Here is a 20,604-nt window from a genome sequence, read left to right as displayed (position 1 = left end):
CGTGAACATCGGAGGTGACCACCCAGGAATTATCCTCCTGACCATAACCCTTCCACTTAACCAAATACTGGAGTTTGCGTCTGGAAACACGAGAATCCAAGATCTTTTCAACAACATACTCCAATTCTCCCTCCACCAGCACCGGAGCAGGAGGCTCGACCGAAGGAACAACGGGCACCTCATACCTCCGCAACAATGACCGATGGAACACATTATGAATAGCAAACGATGCTGGGAGATCCAAACGAAAAGATACAGGGTTAAGAATCTCCGAGATCCTATAAGGACCGATGAACCGAGGCTTGAACTTAGGAGAAGAGACCTTCATAGGGACAAAACGAGAAGACAACCACACCAAGTCCCCAACAAGAAGTCGGGGACCCACGCGGCGACGGCGATTAGCAAACTGCTGAGTCTTCTCCTGAGATAACTTCAAATTGTCCACCACCTGATTCCAAATCTGATGTAGCCTGTCCACCACCACGTCCACTCCAGGACAATCCGAAGATTCCCCCTGACCAGAGGAAAAACGAGGATGAAACCCCGAATTACAAAAAAAAGGAGAGACCAACGTGGCAGAACTAGCCCGATTATTAAGAGCAAATTCGGCCAGTGGCAAAAAAGCAACCCAGTCATCCTGATCAGCAGAAACAAAACACCTCAAATAAGTTTCCAAGGTCTGATTAGTTCGCTCCGTCTGGCCATTCGTCTGAGGATGGAATGCAGACGAGAAAGACAAATCAATGCCCATCTTGGCACAAAACGTCCGCCAAAATCTAGACACAAACTGGGATCCCCTGTCAGAAACGATATTCTCCGGAATCCCATGCAAACGAACCACGTTCTGAAAAAACAAAGGAACCAACTCAGAGGAGGAGGGTAACTTAGGCAAGGGCACCAAATGAACCATCTTAGAAAAGCGGTCACACACAACCCAGATAACGGACATTTTCTGTGAAACCGGGAGATCAGAAATAAAATCCATGGAAATGTGCGTCCAAGGTCTCTTTGGGATGGGCAAAGATAACAACAACCCACTAGCCCGTGAACAGCAAGGCTTAGCTCGAGCACACACTTCACAAGACTGCACAAAGGTACGCACATCCCTAGACAAGGAAGGCCACCAAAAAGACCTGGCCACCAAATCTCTTGTACCAAATATTCCAGGATGACCAGCCAACACAGAAGAATGGACCTCGGAGATGACTCTACTGGTCCAATCATCCGGAACAAACAGTCTTTCTGGTGGACATCGATCCGGTTTATCCACCTGAAACTCCTGCAATGCGCGTCGCAAGTCTGGGGATACGGCGGACAATATTACCCCATCCCTAAGGATACCAGCAGGCCCAGTGTCTCCAGGAGAATCAGGCACAAAACTCCTGGAAAGAGCATCTGCCTTCACATTCTTTGAACCTGGCAGGTATGAAACCACGAAATTGAAACGAGAAAAAAATAATGACCAACGAGCCTGTCTAGGATTCAAACGCCTGGCAGACTCAAGGTAAATGAGATTCTTGTGATCAGTCAAGACCACCAAGCGATGTTTAGCACCCTCAAGCCAATGACGCCACTCCTCAAATGCCCACTTCATGGCCAAAAGCTCCCGATTACCCACATCATAATTGCGCTCGGCGGGCGAGAATTTTCTAGAGAAGAAAGCACATGGCTTCGTCACCGAGCCATTAGAACTTCTCTGTGACAAAACCGCCCCCGCTCCAATCTCGGAAGCATCAACCTCCACCTGAAAAGGAAGTGAAACATCTGGTTGACACAACACAGGAGCAGAAGAAAACCGGCGCTTAAGTTCCTGAAAGGCCTCCACGGCCGCAGGAGACCAATCAGCAACATCAGCACCCTTTTTAGTCAAATCAGTCAAAGGTTTAACAATACTGGAAAAATTAGCAATGAACCGACGATAAAAATTAGCAAACCCCAAGAACTTCTGAAGGCTCTTAACAGATGTAGGTTGTGTCCAGTCACAAATAGCCTGAACCTTAACGGGATCCATCTCAATAGTAGAAGGAGAAAAAATGTACCCCAAAAAAGAAATCTTCTGGACTCCGAAGAGACACTTTGAGCCCTTCACAAACAGAGAATTGGCCCGCAAAACCTGAAACTCCTTCCTGACCTGTAGAACATGAGACTCCCAGTCATCAGAAAACACCAAAATATCATCCAAATACACAATCATAAACTTATCCAGATATTCACGGAAAATATTGTGCATAAAGGACTGAAAGACTGACGGAGCATTGGAGAGTCCAAAAGGCATTACCAAATACTCAAAATGGCCCTCAGGCGTATTAAATGCGGTTTTCCACTCATCACCCTGTTTTATCCGCACCAGATTATACGCACCACGAAGATCTATTTTAGTGAACCACCTAGCCCCCTTAATGCGAGCAAACAAATCAGTAAATAATGGCAATGGATACTGGTATTTGACTGTAATCTTATTCAGAAGGCGATAATCTATACAAGGCCTCAGGGAACCATCTTTTTTTGCCACGAAAAAAAAACCTGCTCCCAGAGGGGACGAAGATGGACGAATATGTCCCTTTTCCAAGGACTCCTTAATATAATTCCGCATAGCAGTATGCTCTGGCAGTGACAGATTAAATAAACGACCCTTAGGGAACTTACTGCCAGGAATCAATTCTATAGCACAGTCACACTCTCTATGAGGAGGGAGCGAATTGAGCTTAGGCTCCTCAAAACCATCCTTATAATCTGACAAAAACGCAGGGATCTCCGAAGGAGTCGATGAAGCGATAGAAATCGGAGGTGCATCATCATGAACCCCCTGACATCCCCAGCTTAGCACAGACATTGTTTTCCAGTCCAGGACAGGATTATGAGTTTGTAACCATGGCAGACCAAGCACTAGTACATCATGTAAATTATGCAGTACAAGGAAGCGAATCACCTCCTGATGAACGGGAGTCATGCGCATGGTCACTTGTGTCCAATACTGCGGTTTATTCATAGCCAATGGTGTAGAATCAATTCCCTTCAGAGGAATAGGAACTTCCAGAGGCTCTAGACTAAAACCGCAGCGTTTAGCAAATGACCAATCCATAAGACTCAGGGCAGCGCCTGAATCCACATAGGCATCGACGGAAATGGAAGACAGTGAAAAAATCAGAGTCACAGACAAAATGAACTTAGACTGCAGAGTATCAATGGCAAAAGATTTATCAACCCTTTTTGTGCGTTTAGAGCATGCTGATATAACATGAGCTGAATCACCACAATAAAAACACAAACCATTTTTCCGCCTATAATTTTGCCGTTCACTTCTGGACTGAATTCTATCACATTGCATAGTCTCAGGTGCCTGTTCAGAAGACACCGCCAACTGGTGCACGGGTTTGCGCTCCCGTAAACGCCGATCAATCTGAATGGCCATAGCCATAGACTCATTCAGACCTGTAGGTGCAGGGAACCCCACCATAACATCCTTAATGGCCTCAGAAAGACCATTTCTGAAGTTTGCAGCCAGGGCGCACTCATTCCACTGAGTAAGCACCGACCATTTCCGAAATTTCTGACAATATATTTCCGCTTCATCATGCCCCTGAGAGAGGGCTAATAAAGCCTTTTCAGCCTGAATCTCTAGGTTAGGTTCCTCATAGAGCAATCCCAATGCCAGAAAAAACGCATCCACACTGAGCAACGCAGGATCCCCTGGTGCCAATGCAAATGCCCAATTCTGAGGGTCGCCCCGTAGGAACGATATAACAATCTTGACCTGTTGAGCAGGGTCTCCAGAGGAGCGAGATTTCAAAGAGAGAAACAATTTACAATTGTTCCTGAAATTCAGGAAGGTAGATCTATCTCCAGAAAAAAACTCTGGAATAGGAATTCTAGGTTCAGACATGGGAGTGTGAACAACGAAATCCTGTATGTTTTGAACCTTTGCCGCGAGATTACTCAGGCTGGAAGCCAAACTCTGGACATCCATGATAAACAGCTAAGATCAGAGCCATTCAAGGGTTAAGAGGAGGTAAGAAGCAGCTAGACAGCAATTAAGGGCTAGGCAGCAAAATTCTGAAGGAAAAAAAAAAAAAATTTTCCTTGAACACTTCTTTTCCTCCTGCTTCAGCCCAAACAATTAACACTTTGTGGGCCGGCTATACTGTCATGAATCCCCAATGGCTAGGGATAGCACAGGACAAGCAAAGTATAACAAATATCGGACGAGCTCTAGGGTGATGGAACCTGGGCTGACCGCTGCCCTACGCCTGACAAACGCAACTAGAGATAGCCAGGGAGCGTTCCTACGTTGGTTCTAGACGCCACGCACCAGCCTAAGAGCTAACTAGTACTGCAGAGAAAACAAGACCTCACTTGCCTCCAGAGGAATTAACCCCAAAGGTATAGTTGCCCCCCACATGTATTGACGGTGAAATGAGAGGAAGGCACACACATAGAGATGATGTATATAGCTTTAGCAAATAGAGGCCCGCTGAAAACTAGAGAGCAGAATGATACAAAAGGGGACTGAGCGGTCAGCAAAAAACCCTAATCAAAAAGAAACCATCCTGAGATTACAAGAACCCATGTGCCAACTCATGGCACATGGGGAGAACCTCAGTCCACTAGAGCTACCAGCTAGCATAGAGACATTCTAAGCAAGCTGGACCAAAAACCAAACAACTGAAAATCAGCACTTAGCTTATCCTGAAAGATCTGGGAGCAGGTAGGCAGGAACCAAACAGAGCACATCTGAACACATTGATAGCCGGCAAGGGAAATGACAGAAAGGCCAGGTAAAATAGGAAACACCCAGCCTCTGATGGACAGGTGGAAACCAAAGGCCGCAACCCACCAAAGTCACCCAGTACCAGCAGTAACCACCAGAGGGAGCCCACGAACAGAATCCACAACAGTCATCCACCACCTCGTCTTCCATGTCCACACCCTGCTCCTCCTCCTGACTTTCTGGCAATTGTGTCTCATCATCGTCCACCTCTTCTGACACTTTCCCACCATCGCCTTTGTGTGACCGGGGCTGGTCAAAGCTTTGGGCATTTCTACATGCGATCTCATCTGTCCCCACTTCAAGTTGACTGGCCGAGAGTTTTGAATCTTGAAATGGAAAACTGAACAGCACTTCAGAGTGTCCAAGTATGGGATCAGTTGTCTTAGGGTGCTCGGCATGCTGGGAGGAAGGAGGGTCAGGGTGAGGAATATCTGGGCCACACTCGCGGCTACTCAGACTTGACCATGTGGAAGACATGGTGGTAGTAGTGGTGGCTAAGTGACTGGAAGCATTATCCACTATCCAATCAACAACCGTTTCACACTGCTCTGGCTTCAATAGTGGTGTGCTGTGGTCCCCTTGAAACTGGGACAGGAAGGTCGAGCGAGAAGATGTGGGTCTTTGTGGATGCCCACTTTCACCTTGGCCATGGCCTCGTCCTCTGCATGCATCATTATCATCACGTTCACTTCCCCGTCCCTTGCCCCTTGCCTTGCTCATTTCTTATGGACTACTGCACTATTTCAAATGCTCAACACAAGTATTTAATAGTAGCGAAATAATATCTGATCAGTATGCCTGCAAATCTAAGATTTTTCAAACCTAAACACCAGGCAGGCCTCAGCCTGACATAACTGACTGTATTCAATTATTGGGGGCTTTTTTGTGAAGTTAATTTATGCAAAATAGTGCTGTATATAAGTAGAGTATCAAACTGCAAAAAAAGTCATCCACCGGCCTACAATGGCCAAACTTGGAGCACTCAGATATATGAGGGCTGTCAGGGAAATACCACACTGGCAAATATGTGTCCTTTTTATATTTTTTAAGGTAAATAGTGCTATATATAATTAAGGTACCGTCACATTTAGCGACGCTGCAGTGATCTAGACAACGATCCCGATCGCTGCAGCGTCGCTGTGTGGTTGCTGGAGAGCTGTCACACAGACAGCTCTCCAGCGACCAACGATGCGAAGTCCCCTGGTAACCAGGGTAAACATTGGGTTACTAAGCGCAGGGCCGCGTTTAGGAACCCGATGTTTACCCTGGTTACCAGCGTAAACGTAAAAAAAACCAAACACTACATACTCACATTCCGGTGTCTGTCCCCCGGCGCTGTGCTTCTCTGCACTGTGTAAGCGCCAGCCGGAAAGCACAGCGGTGATGTCACTGTGCTCTGCTTTCCGGCCGGCTGGTGCTGACAGTGCAGAGAAGCACAGCGCCGGGGACAGACACCGGAATGTGAGTATGTAGTGTTTGTTTTTTTTAACGTTTACGCTGGTAACCAGGGTAAACATCAGGTTACTAAGCGCGGCCCTGCGCTTAGTAACCCGATGTTTACCCTGGTTACCAGTGAAGACATCGCTGGATCGGTGTCACACACACCGATTCAGCGATGTTTACGGGAGATCCAGCGACGAAATAAGGTGCTGGCCTCCTAGCTCCGACCAACGATGGCACAGCAGGATCCTGATCGCTGCTGCCTGTCAAACTCAACGATATCGCTAGCCAGGACGCTGCAACGTCACGGATCGCTAGCGATATCGTTCGGTGTGAAGGTACCTTTAGAGTAACAGACAGCAAAAAAAGTGGTCCACCGGCCTACAATGGCCAAACTTGGAGCATGCAGATATCTGAGGGCTGTCACGGAAATACCACACTGGCAAATATGTGGATTTTTTATATTTTTTATGCTAAATAGTGCTGTATATAATTAGAGTAACAGACAGCAAAAAAAGTGGTCCACCGGCCTACAACGCCCAAACTTGGAGCACGCAGGTATATGATGGCTGTCAAGGAAATACCACACTGGTAAATATGTGGCCTTTTTATATTTTTTATGCTAAATAGTGCTGTATATAATTAGAGTAACAGACAGCAAAAAAAGTGGTCCACCGGCCTACAATGCCCAAACTTGGAGCACGCAGATGTATGAGGGCTGTCACGGAAATACCGCACTGGCAACTATATGTGGCCTTTTTTATATTTTTAGTTTTGTTTTAAATTTCTTTTTATTAAATTTTTACATATAACAAACAGCAGGTAACAATAAAGATATACTAGCGAGTCACCAATCAAGGCTCACCAAGTGGCTAATACATCTCAATAAACATTATCAGAAATGACCTGATGATTAAAAATCAAGTTACGATCAATTACTACTTTTAATAAGGTTCGGTCTACAACCTCTTGTATCTTCCTGATGACCGAACTCGAAGCCGAGACCGGCAACTCTCAGATAATACATCTATTCAACAAATAATTTAGAATAATAGAAAAAGAAAGAGAGAAAGACAGGGGAAAGAGGGGTTTGGAGTTGACTCCTCAAAAGGGAGAACATCCGGCTTATCATAATATAATAACGAGGAGGTTAATAGGACATATCGGAGAATGTACCTTCGAGTTGGAAAGGAATCCAAACATCCAAAGAGACTCTTAATTGTTAATGATATCCAAGTATTCATCGCTAGTTCTAAAAGATTTCCAGGGAGCCCATGTTGTGTAAAATCTCTCTTGTGAAAAATAGGTGAATGCGGATATTTCTTCTATGTAGTATAACTGGTCCACTTTATTAACCCAATCTGCAAGGCTCGGGAAATTTTTAGTCAACCAATGAACTGGAATGAGGAGCTTAGCTGCCGACAGTAGGAATGCCAGTAGGGATTTATTTTTATATTTTGATTTGTCTCCTCTCCAATTCAGAAAAATGAGTGTCAGAGAAGGAGGGTGTTGTAATTTAAATATTTTAGTTGTGTGTTTCAATACTCCCTTCCAAAAGGTTTGTAAAATTTCGCAAGACCACCACATGTGCAAAAAAGTCCCAGTGTCTTTAGAGCACCTCCAACAGGTTGATGTGGATTTAGGGTAGCAAAGCCTTTTTTATATTTTTTATGCTAAATTGTGCTGTATATAATTAGAGTAAGACAGCCAAAAAAGTGGTCCAACAGCCTACAATGCCCAAACTTGGAGCACGCAGATATATGAGGGCTGTCACCGAAATACCACACTGGCAAATATGTGGCCTGTTTTTTTTTTAAAAATGCCAAATAGTGCTGTATATCATTAGAGTAACAGACAGCAAAAACAGTGGCAAAACGGCCTAAAATGCCCAAACTTGGAGCACACAGATATATGAGGGCTGTCAAGGAAATACCACACTAGCAAATATGTGGCCTTTTTATATTTTTTATGCTAAATAGTGCTGTATATAATTAGAGTACCAGACAGCAAAAAAAGTGGGAAAACGGCCTAAAATGCCCCAGCTTGGAGCACACAGATATATGAGGGCTGTCACGGAAATACCACACTTGCAAATATGTGGCCTTTTTATATTTTTTATGCAAAATAGTGCTGTATATAATTAGAGTAACAGACAGCAAAAAAAGTGGTCCACAGGCCTACAATGCCCAAACTTTGAGCACACAGATATTTGAGGGCTGTCAAGGAAATACCACACTGGCAAATATGTGGCCTTTTTATTTTTTTTATGCTAAATAGTGCCGTATATAATTAGAGTAACAGACAGCAAAAAAAGTGGTCCACCGGCCTTCAATGCCCAAACTTGGAGCACGCAGATATATGAGGGCTGTCACGGAAATACCACATTGGCAAATATGTGGCCTTTTTATATTTTTTGTGCTAAATAGTGCCGTATATAACTAGAGTAACAGGCAGCAAAAAAAGTGGTCCACCGGCCTTCAGTGCCCAAACTTGGAGCACGCAGATATATGAGGGCTGTTACGGAAATACCACACTGGCAAATATGTGGCCTGTTTTTATTTTTAAGTGCCAAGTAGTGCTTTATATAATTAGAGTAACAGACAGCAAAAACAGTGACAAAACGGCTTAAAATGCCCAAACTTGGAGCACGTAGATATATGAGGCCTTTTTTGGCGAAGTTAAAACAAAACAAAAAAAATAGTAGAACAAGGCTACCACACACAACTATGCTACGTATGCCTGAAAACTATGATTTTTAACCCCTTCACCCCGAAGCCTGTTTTCACCTAAGTGACAGGGTCAATTTTTACAATTCTGACCACTGTGACTTTATGAGGTCATAACTCTGAAACGCTTCAACGGATCCTGGTGATTCTGACAATGTTTTCTCGTGACATATTGTACTTCATGATAGTGGTAAAACTTCTTCGATATAACTTGCATTTATTTGTGAAAAAAACAAACATTTGTCGAAAATTATGAAAATTTAGCAATTTTCAAACTTTTAGTTTTTATGCCCTTAAATTAGAGAGTTATATCACATAATATAGTTAATAAACAACATTTCCCACATGTCTGCTTTACATCAGCACAATTTTGGAAACATAATATTTTTTTTGTTAGGGAGTTATAAGGGTTAAAAGTTGACCAGCGATTTCTCATTTTTGCAACAAAATTTGCAAAACCATTTTTTTTACGGACCACCTCACACTTGAAGTGACTTTGAGGGGTCTATATGACAGAAAATGCCCAAAAGTGACACCATTCTAAAAACTGCACCCCTCAAGGTACTCAAAACCACATTCAAAAAGTTTATTAACCCCTCAGGTGCTTCACAGGAATTTTTGGAATGTTTAAAAAAAATTGAACATTTAACTTTTTTTTCACAAAATTTTTGCTTCAGATCCAATTTGTTTTATTTTACCAAGGGTAACAGGAGAAATTGGACCACAAAAGTTGTTGTACAATTTGTCCTGAGTACGCTGGTACCCCACATGTTGGGGTAAACCATTGATTGGGCACATGGCAGAGCTCGGAAGGGAAGGAGCGCCATTTGACTTTTCAATGCAAGATTTGCTGGAATTGAGATCGGAACCCATTGCTCGATTGGAGAGCCCCTGACGTGCCTAAACAGTGGAAACCCCCACAAGTGACACCATTTTGGAAAGTAGACCCTCTAAGGAACTAATCTAGATGTGTGTTGAGCACTTTGAACCTCCAAGTGCTTCACAGAAGTTTATAATGTAGAGCCGTAAAAAAAAATGTCATATTAATTTTCACAAAAAATGATCTTTTTGCCCCCAATTTTTTATTTGCCCAAGGGTAACAGGATAAATTGGACCTCAAAAGTTGTTGTGCAATTTGTCCTGAGTACGCTGATACTTCATATATGGGGATAAACCACTGTTTTAGCGCATGGCAGAGCTCGGAAGGGAAGGAGCGCCGTTTGACTTTTCAATGCAAAATTGGCTGGAATTGAGATCGGAACCCATGTCGCCTTTGGAGAGCCCCTGACATGCCTAAACAGTGGAAACCCCCCATAATGGACCCCATTTTGGAAAGAAGACCCCCTAAGGAACTTATCTAGATGTGTGGTGAGCACTTTTAACCCCCAATTGTTTCACTAAAGCTTAGAATGTAGCGCTGTGAAAATTAAAAAAAATCATTTTTTCTTTCCACAAAATGATGTTTCAGCCCGCAATTTTTTTTTCCAAGGGTAACAGGAGAAATTGGACCACAAAAGTTATTGTCCAATTTGTCGTGAGTATGCTGACATCCCATACATGGGGGGGAACCACTGTTTGGGTGCACGGCAGAGCTCGGAAGGGAAGGAGCGCCGTTTGAAATGCAGACTTAGATGGATTGGTCTGCAGGTGTCATGTTGCATTTGCAGAGCCCCTGATGTACCTAAACAGTAGAAACCCCCCAAAAGTGACCCCATATTGGAAACTAGACCCCCCAAGGAACTTATCTAGATATGTTGTGAGAACTTTGAACCAACAAGTGTTTCACTACAGTTTATAACGCAGAGCCGTGAAAATAAAAAATCCTTTTTTTTCCACGAAAATGATATTTTAGCCCCCACGTTTTTATTTTCCCAAGGGTAACAGGACAAATTGGACCCCAAAAGTTGTTGTCCAACTTGTCCTGAGAACGCTGATACCCCATATGTTGGGGGGACCACTGTTTGGGCGCACAGGAGAACTCGGAAGGGAAGGAGCACTGTTTTAGTTTTTCAAAGCAGAATTGGCTGGAATTGAGATCGGACGCCATGTCGCGTTTGGAGAGCCCCTGATGTGCCTAAACAGTGGAAACCCCCAATTCTAACTGAAATCCTAACCCCAACCTTAAACCCAGCCCTAACCCTAGCCCTAACCCCAACCCTAACCCTAACCCTAACCCTAGCCCTAACCCTAACCCTAGCCCTAACTCTAGCCCTAACCATAGCCCTAACCCTAATGGGAAAATGGAAATACATACATTTTTTAAAATTTTATAATTTTTCCCTAACTAAGGGGGTTATGAAGGGGGGTTTGATTTACTTTTATAGTGTTTTTTTGGCGGATTGTTATGGTTGGCAGCCATCACACACTAAAAGACGCTTTTTATTACAAAAAATAGTTTTTGCATCACCACATTTTGAGAGCTATAATTTATCCACATTTTGGCACACAGAGTCATGTGAGATCTTATTTTTTGCGGGATGAGTTGATGTTTTTCTTGGTACCATTTTTGGGTACATGACATTTTTTGATCGCTTTTTATTCCGATTTTTGGGAGGCAGAATGAACAAAAAACAGCAATTCCTGAAATTCTTTTAGGGGGGGCATTTATACCGTTCCATGTGTGGTAAAATTGATAAAGCAGCTTTATTCTTCAGGTCAGTACGATTACAGCGATACCTCATTTATGTAATTTTTTAATGTTTTGGCGCTTTTACACAATAAAAACTATTTTATATAAAAAAATAATTGTTTTTGCATCGCTTTATTCTGAGAGCTATAACTTTTTTTTATTTTTCTGTTGATGATGCTGTATGGCAGCTTTTTTTTGCGGGACAAGATGACGTTTTCAACGGTACCATGGTTATTTATATCCGTCTTTTTGATCGCGTGTTATTCCACTTTTTGTTCGCCTGTATGATAATAAAGCGTTGTTTTTTGCCTTTTTTTTATTTTTTATTTTTGCGGTGTTCACTGAAGGGGTTAACTAATGGGGTAGTTTTATAGAGCGGGTCGTTACGGACGCGGCGATACCAAATATGTGTACTTTTTTTGGTTTTTTTTATTTACAAGAATAAATGGAATTACTGGGAAATGTTTTTTTTTTCTTTATTTGGGGATTTTTTTATTTTATTTTTTATACATTGTATTTTTTTTTTTACTTTTTACCATTGTCCCAGGGTGGGACATCACTGTTTTAGATCAGATCGTTGATCTGACAGTGTGCATAGCACTCTGTCAGATCAACGATGTGACAGGCACGTTCCAAAGGCTTGCCGGCGCCTGCTATTAGGAACTCTCAGCAGGCGCCGGCAAGCCAGGTCAGTAAATGACCCGGAAGGAGTCCCGCGGCCATCTTGGATCCGGGGACTCCTTCCAGGTCACTGGAGCAGAGCGATCTCATCGCGTTGCTCCGGTGGGAGAGTGCAGGGAGCCCCCGTCCCTGCGCGATCCACCTCTATGCCGCTGTCACTATTGACAGTGGCATCAGAGGGGTTAAATGCCCGCGATCGGCGCTAGCACCGTTCGTGGGCATTGCTGCGGGGTGTCAGCTGTCATATACAGCTGACACCCGCACCCGATCACTGCGGCGCTCAGCGCAAGACCGCGGTGATCGGTCCGCCGTACTAGTACTGCGGCTGGCACAAATGCAGTGCCGGCAGTGCCGTACTAGTACGGCGGATGGCGCGAAGGGGTTAAACAGGCCTCTGTCTGACAGAACAGACTGTATATATTTTTTGGGGGATTAATTTTTGGGAAAAAAAATTGCAACTAGGTATACAGTAAAGAAGCTGCAGCAGCAGACAGTTATGGAGCTTTGGGAGGGATGCAGTGGAAGCTATGTACACACATACAGTGCCTGCAGGCCTTGCACTGATGTGGATATGCCGGGCCCTGCCTACCTAGCACTGCAATATCGGGACCCACAAATTATCCCCAAAAAGGACTGTTGGTTTCTCAGGAATTGTGGATTTAAGAGTTGCCGACCTACACTAACTATGAAAACCACGATTCTGCCCCTATCTTGGCAGTAACTCTCCTTACTCTCACTGAATACGGAGCTGAATGCGGCGAGCAGGGCGGCGCCAGGTCTCTTATACTCGGGATGATGCTGTGTGGCCAAGCCAATCACTGCACGACCACAAGAAAGATGGCTGCGGCGTTTCATGGCCTGGCAGACAATCCCTGCAGCGTGATTGGGTCTCTAAAGTCCGCCAAAAATGCTGGGTGGAGACACCAGTTACTGCCGAATAATCTCGAAAAAGCTCGGTGCTCGCCGAGTACACCAAGCATAGTGATACTCGAGCGAGTAACGAGTAGTGGCGATCATGTTCGCTCATCACTACTTCTTATACTTGCACTGTGCTTGCACTGTCCTGCAGTGTTGGCCGACTATGCTTGCGCACTGGTGCGATAAAACCAGGAGTCTGGTTGGTCCTTATATGGTCCTCCATCTAGTATTCACATTAGCTTTAATGGCTTTTTAATTGGTTTTAAATGTGTCTTTTTGTCTTGCATACATATTTGTATTTAAATAAAATTATTGATATTTAACAGTGATCCTAGTCTTGTGTTTGCACACTTCTTTTTCTCCTATGTTTTCCATACTTCACTAAGTGTGTGGCTAGTTATCCTGTAAATTATTTTGTAGTGCCCTCAGTACTTTTTTCAATCTACCCCATGTGACAACAAGAAGGATCTGACCCATGCCCAGTGGAATGCGCTATCTGTGCTTTGCAAGTCACACTATTATGCCCCTGTTGTTTATTTTATGTTAAGTATAAATAAATGTTATTAATTGGTATATGTGTAAGGGGTGTGGACTGGACTTCTGCTTTCCTACCCATAAAGACACCAATCACATTTTAATGTGTATTATGTATTGCGTCTTTGTATATATTGTGTCATGTGAAGTATAATATATTTGCTTGTATAGTGTAAGACGAAGTGCACACCATAGTGTAAGACATAGTTTAGGGCATAAGATAGGTAATGTAGAGAGTTGACTGTAGTTAGATAATGACATTAGGGTAAGATAGTGTTAATGGTCAGGAATAGCACATAGTGGGAGGAGCTTAGTTTTAGGGAAAAAGACCACTTCCTGAAGTTAAGCAGATAGGGACATGTTCATGTTTAAGAAGGAAGTGTCTGTGAACAGAGCTGCTGTTGAGGATGAACTACATCAAAGGAGACTAAGGGACAAGGGGATAGCGTGACCTGGAACCAACTGAAGACTAGACAGAGTGGCCTTTAATGGAGTCCTTGTATCAGATGATGTGTCACGAGAAACCATAAGCTTGCAAAACGCTGAAGGTAATGAACCTAAACAGGACTGAGTTTGTGGGACTAGTGGGGGTCCCAAGCTGTAAATCCAAGGCTCCAGTAGTGGACGAAATTGGATGGGGAGCCACTGAGCAGATAGAGAGACTTGCTGAACAGGACAGGGGCAACAAGCTAGGCTGTGACAAAGTAGGGTGAAACAGTATGATTCACAAGCCCTGGAGTAGAATACTGTGGAAGGAAACCATGTGCGAGAAAATGCTTTACACTCTGAAGGAAAGGTCCATAAGACTTTGTGCTCGCTACCCCTTGTACATAACCCTTACTAAGTTACCATTCAGTAAAGACTGTGCTTTAGAACAGGAGTCTCCTTTACTGAACTCTGAAACCTATTGTCTTGTTTGAGCCACACCATCGACTACAGGCAGACTTCATGGGCAGAAGGTCTTCAACATTGCCAAAACTAACACCCAGCCAGGACCCACTCTTTCATGCAGTGAGCTGGGGCATCACAGGTGGAGAGGAATCCTTCGCACTCAGCTCAGCTACTGCCCTGTGCTCCTTCTATATGACTTGGGAATCATCATTTTTCAGTCATATGAATAGGTGATTATGGCAGCCAATTACTGGCTGTTGCGTTCACACAGGATCCCTTCCAGAAGAATGACAAAGGAGACAAATGAGGGAACCGGACGACAGAGCAGGGATTATTAGGTGAGTAGATATTATCTGTTATTTTTAGACAATGCTGGAATGTTTTTTGTGAACAGTAATGGTAGTGGACAAACCGAAAAGATTCATTTTAAGGATTAGCTTTTAGGCTTTATGATTTTAGTAATATTCCAGACCACGAAATAAAGTGGGGAAAAGAAGTATTTGATACACTACCAATTTTTCAAGTTTTCCCACCTACAAAGAATGGAGAGGTTTGTAATTTTTATAATACGTGCACTTTATCTGTGAGAGACAGAATCTAAAAGAAAAGCAGACAATTGTATGATTTTTGCATAATTAATTCACATTTTATTGCATGAAATAAGTATTTGATATAACAGAAAAACAGAACTTAATATTTGTTTGCAATTACAGAGGTCAGACATTTCCCGTAGTTCTAGACCAAGTTTGCACACACTGCAGCAGGGATTTCGGCCCACTCTTCTATACAGATCTTCTCCAGATCTTTCAGGTTTTGGGGCTGTTGCTGGGCAACATTTAGTTTCAGCTCCCTGCAAAGATTTTCTATTGGGTTCAGATCTGGAGACTGGCTTGGCCAGGACACTTCTTACGGAGCCACTCATAAGTTGCCCTGGCTGTGTGCTTTGGGTCATTGTCATGCTGGAAGACCCACCTTTAATGCTCTTACTGAGGGTAGGAGGTTGTTGGCCTAAATCTCATGATACATGCCCCCTTCCTGCCTCCCTTCAATACAGTGCAGTTGTCCTTTCCCCTTTGCAGAAAAGCACCCTCAAAGTATGATATTTCCCCCACCATGCTTGACGGGTGTTTTTGGTGTTGTATTCATTCTTCTTCTTCCCCCAAACATGGCAAGTGGAGTTGATACCAAAAAGTTCTATTTTGGTCTCATTTGACCACTTGATCTTCTCCCATGCCTCCTCTGGATCTTCTATATAGTCATTGGCGTACTTCAAATGGGCCTGGACATGTGCTGGCGTAAGCATGGAAAATTTGCGTGCCCTGCAGGATTTTAATCCATGATGGCATAGTATTATTAAGGGTGATGTTTGAGACTGTGGTCCCAGCTTTCTTCAGGCCATTGACCAGGTCCTTCCGTGGAGTTTTGGGCTGATTCCTGACCTTTCTTAGAATCATCCTTACCCCATGAGGTTCGATCTTACATGGAGTAGCAGACCAAGCAAGATTGACAGTCATCTTGGGTTTCTTCCGTTTTCTAATAATTGTGTCAAAAGTTGTTGCCTTCTCATCAGCTGCTTGCCTATTGTCCTGTAGCCCATCCCAGCCTTGTGCAGGTCTACAATTTTGTCCCTGGTGTCTTTAGACAGCTCTCTGGTCTCGGCCATGATGGAGAGGTTGGAGTGTGATTTATTGAGTGTGTAGGGAGGTGTCTTTTATACAGGTAACAAGTTCAAGCAGGTGCAATTAATACAGATAGTGAGTGCAGAGTAGGAGGACGTAGTAAAGAAAAACTAACAGTTCTGTGAGAGCCAGAATTCTTGCTGGTTGGTAGGTGATCAAATACTTATTTAAAGCAATAAAATGCAATTTAATTATTTAAAAATCATACAATGTGATTTTGGGGTTTTTATTTTTAGATTCTGTCTTTCATGGTTGAAGTGTAGCTACAATAAAAATTACAGACCTCTCCATTCTTTTTTAGGTTTGAAAACTTGCAAAATCGGAAGTGCATTTTTTACCCCACTATAAGTACTGCGTGACCCATGGATTTTGGGCTGTTCCAGTGTTTTTTATGCTAAATTTATCTCATATTATTGATAGATTATTATGCAGAAAAAGTTATTGCAATGTCTGAGTGTAAATGCCCAGCCAGAGACAATACAATTTTTATATTCTGCATAAAGCAAACACTTCCAAGGTATGGAATAAAAAAATTTGGAAATATGGTTACATGTATACATGATGTATGTGGTCAAAGAATCTTTAATTTTTTCTTATCACAAACTTTTTGACTTTTTGGAGTGTTTTAACCATCCATCTATAAATATATTCAACTAAGGGGGCTCCATAGATTTAATAGCCACATGACTGTTGAGAGTGCTTTGTCATCTTGTGTTTGCCTAGTTGCTTGGTTATGCTTAAACGAAGAGCACTCAGCAGGGGCGGCTGATGTCATTCTTGGTGAAGAGGGTGTATATGAAAGGAAGAAGCAGGGAACGTGAAAAATGAGGAAGTGACAAAGTGAATACATAAGTTCTTAAGTGAATAGGTGAGAGGAAGTGTTATGGAGTTTCTCCTGGTTTAGTGTTGACCTTCTTGTTCTCATTAAGTCACTCAGCGATAAGCACACACATCCGTAATGATAAAAGAGTCCTGCTCAACCTTGTGTCAATGTGATATATTTATCCTCCCGTAAGAATGAAAGACGTTCAGTATATCATTCAGGTTAGCTATGAAGAGAACAAAATCAATGACATGCCCTAAATTTATTTAGGTTCACATCTTTTATGATTTTCTCTAAAAATAAATCTGGATAGGACTATCATAAATTTTTTCTAAAACCTTTTTTTAAAATCAAAGCACCCTAATTTCACATAATTCTGTTGATGTAGATTGTACATATTCATGGATGTTGACTAAGTAAATATTCAGAAGCACTGTGGTGATTTGCCAACATGACAATTAACTATGGTTCAATCTCATTCTTTTTAAATTTGTCTAATTAAATTATCAAAGACATGCATAGTGTTCAAATAAAACTCATGACTGAGAACACAGAATCGGGACATTAAGGCCCCGTCTCACTAAGCGATTTACCAACGATCACGACCAGCGATATGACCTGGCCGTGATCGTTGGTAAGTCGTTGTGTGGTCGCTGGGGAGCTGTCACACAGACAGCTCTCTCCAGCGACCAACGATCAGGGGAACGACTTCGGCATAGTTGAAACTGTCTTCAACGATGCCGAAGTCCCCCTGCAGCACCCGGGTAACCAGGGTAAACATCGGGTTACTAAGCGCAGGGCCGCGCTTAGTAACCCGATGTTTACCCTGGTTACCAAAAAAAACAAACACTACATACTCGCCTTTCGGTGTCCAGGTCCCTTGCCGTCTGCTTCCTGCTCTGACAGTGCCGCCGTACAGTGAGAGCAGAGCGCAGCGGTGACGTCACTGCTGTGCTCTCACTTCTCACTGTACGGCCGGGAGTCAGTGAGAGCAGGAAGCAGACGGCGAGGGACCTGATGGACATCAGAAGGCGAGTATGTACTGTTTGTTTTTTTTTACATTTACGCTGGTAACCAGGGTAAACATCGGGTTACTAAGCGCGGCCCTGCGCTTAGTAACCCGATGTTTACCCTGGTTACCAGTGAAGACATCGCTGGATCGGTGTCACACACACCGATTCAGCGATGTCAGCGGGGCCTCAACGACCAAAAAAAGGTCCAGGCCATTCCGACACGACCAGCGATCTCACAGCAGGGGCCTGATCGCTGGTACGTGTCACACATAGCGAGATCGCTATGGAGGTCGCTGTTGCGTCACAAAACTAGTGACTCAGCAGCGATCTCGCTAGCGATCTCGCTATGTGAGACGGGGCCTTTAGTTCTATTGATCAGTTGAGGCTTTTTTGTATGTATACTTGGAAATGCTGTTCAATAGTTAAAAGACAAAGGAAATTAGACCTCTTCAGGTGGGAGATGATTAGCAGATACATTTAAATGATGTAAAAGTATATAAAAGGTGAAAAGCAGGCAGCTTGATAACCAATTATTTTTTTCAGATATCTGAAATGTTGTGAACAAGGGATTTAATTATTTCTCTCTCACTACCTCAAAGGAAGAAAGGCCAGAAGAAGAAAATAATTGACAAACTTTCTTAAAGCCGTTCGTCCATCACCACAAAAAGGAAGTGCAGTCAACAATAGGGTCCGCTCTGTTATGCCAAAGAAGATGAAGGTGAGCAGATTCCTGTTTGCCCAAGAATTTGACTGCTTCCCAGACTTTAAGGAAATAAAGTACCAAAGGGTTTGGGCCAAAACACAAGGAAGGCGTGAGAGTTTATAACAGAGAATTGATAAGCAAATGTTATAATTTTCCATAAAGACCAACAGTGGCAATGCAATGGTTGAATGTAATGTGGAAAGCTGCACTAGGGGCTAGAGGAGCTGCCTGATAGTAGTATGAAAGGGTGGAACTCCAAGGTCCGCTTCATGTTTATACAATGCCAGGGTGCAGAGGGAAATATGAGGGCTTCCAACCCTCCAGATTAAGAAGGTGAGATGTTTGTGGGGCCAGAGAAAGGCAGGATACATAAAAGGATTATGAAGCTTTGGAAGTGCTGTCATTTTGACACTATTAATTCTGCTTAGCCAGGAAGCAAAGTTAAAAAGTTTTAAGAATAAATATATTTGATATAGTCTTATTAACAAAAAAAAAATCCAATTTATTGAAATATTAAATATTTCAGTTGCCACACTTCTCAAAACATACAATAAAAAGCAATAAAAATGTCATAAAAAGGTGATTAAATCAGTGTATGTTCTCCAAAATGGTATCAATAAAATGTCAGTGAGGGTATACCTTTGTATACCCTCACTGACATTTTATTGATACCATTTTGGAGAACATACACTGATTTGATCACCTCCAAATAGCTCCATTGACTGAGAAATAAAAAAAATGTCAATGCAATTCTGGTTTTTGCTTTTTTTAGGCCACATGCACAGTCAGTATTTGGTGATTTTTTTTTTACCTCAGCATTTGGAAGCCAAAACTGAGTGGAACAATCACAGGAAAAGTATAATAGAAACACGTCACCACTTACCCACTCCTAGCTTTGGCTTACATATACTAAGGTAAAAAAACTCACCAAATATTCAACGTATGCATGTGGCTTTACAAAATCAATATTTCACTACTGTTACAGGGGATTAGCCGGATTACTTACGGTAATGCTCTTTTAATGAGTCCATGACAGCACCCACTGGAGAGATAGGGATCCGCCCCAAGGAACAGGAAACCTACAGAGACATAAAAGGGGGCGGTCCCCCTCTCCTCCTCAGTTTAATTTCAGAGTACCCGGAGGACCGCCAGTGTTAGTCAACCATCACAATGTATCATCAGAATATAAACTTTATAGAAGTAATTACATTGGCTTTTATTTAGGGAGGGATGTAATTGGGTGCTGTCATGGACTCATTAAAAGAGCATTACCGTAAGTAATCTGGCTATTTACCCTTCGCCATGACAGCACCCACTGGAGAGATTTCCAGAGACCAACACCTAGGGGGGGACCACCGTGCTGAGGATAGTCCTGCCAAAGTGTAGGTCAGATTCGGAAGACAGGTCAAGCCTGTAGTGATTATAGAAAGTGGAAGGAGCCAACCAAGTTGCAGCCTTACATATATCCTCGATTGGCACGTTCCCTTTTTCGGCCCAGGAAGAAGCCATGGCTCTGGTGGAATGTGCTTTGATACCCTCCGGAGGTTCTTCATTTTTCATGGAATAGGCCAACTGGATAGCGTCTCTTATCCACCTGGATAATGTTGCTCTTGTGACTCCATATCCTTTCTTTTTGCCCTGGAAGGATATGAACAGAGCCCTACTCTGCCTCCAACTACTAGTTTTCTCAATATATTGCAAAACTACTCTCCTGACGTCTAGAGTATGAAATTTTTGTTCTTCAGGAGTAGAGGGGTCTTTAAAGAAAGTAGGAAGATGTATCTCTTGTGACCTGTGGA

The 20,604-nt window shown here is 43.0% G+C and overlaps 1 long non-coding RNA gene across 1 annotated transcript in view; it reads left to right on the top strand.

Annotated features, from left to right (window-relative positions):
- Positions 1-18,879, top strand: part of LOC143782319 (uncharacterized) — a 132,068-nt gene extending 113,189 nt beyond the window's left edge. The window contains exon 3 of the long non-coding RNA XR_013216936.1: positions 18,702-18,879. This is a non-coding gene — a long non-coding RNA (uncharacterized LOC143782319). The remainder of the gene's footprint in view (positions 1-18,701) is intronic.
- Positions 18,880-20,604: the final 1,725 nt, after the last annotated feature.

The sequence above is a fragment of the Ranitomeya variabilis genome, chromosome 1 (assembly GCF_051348905.1).
Source record: "Ranitomeya variabilis isolate aRanVar5 chromosome 1, aRanVar5.hap1, whole genome shotgun sequence".
Taxonomy (NCBI): domain Eukaryota; kingdom Metazoa; phylum Chordata; class Amphibia; order Anura; family Dendrobatidae; genus Ranitomeya; species Ranitomeya variabilis.
This window is presented reverse-complemented; position numbering and strand designations above follow the sequence as displayed.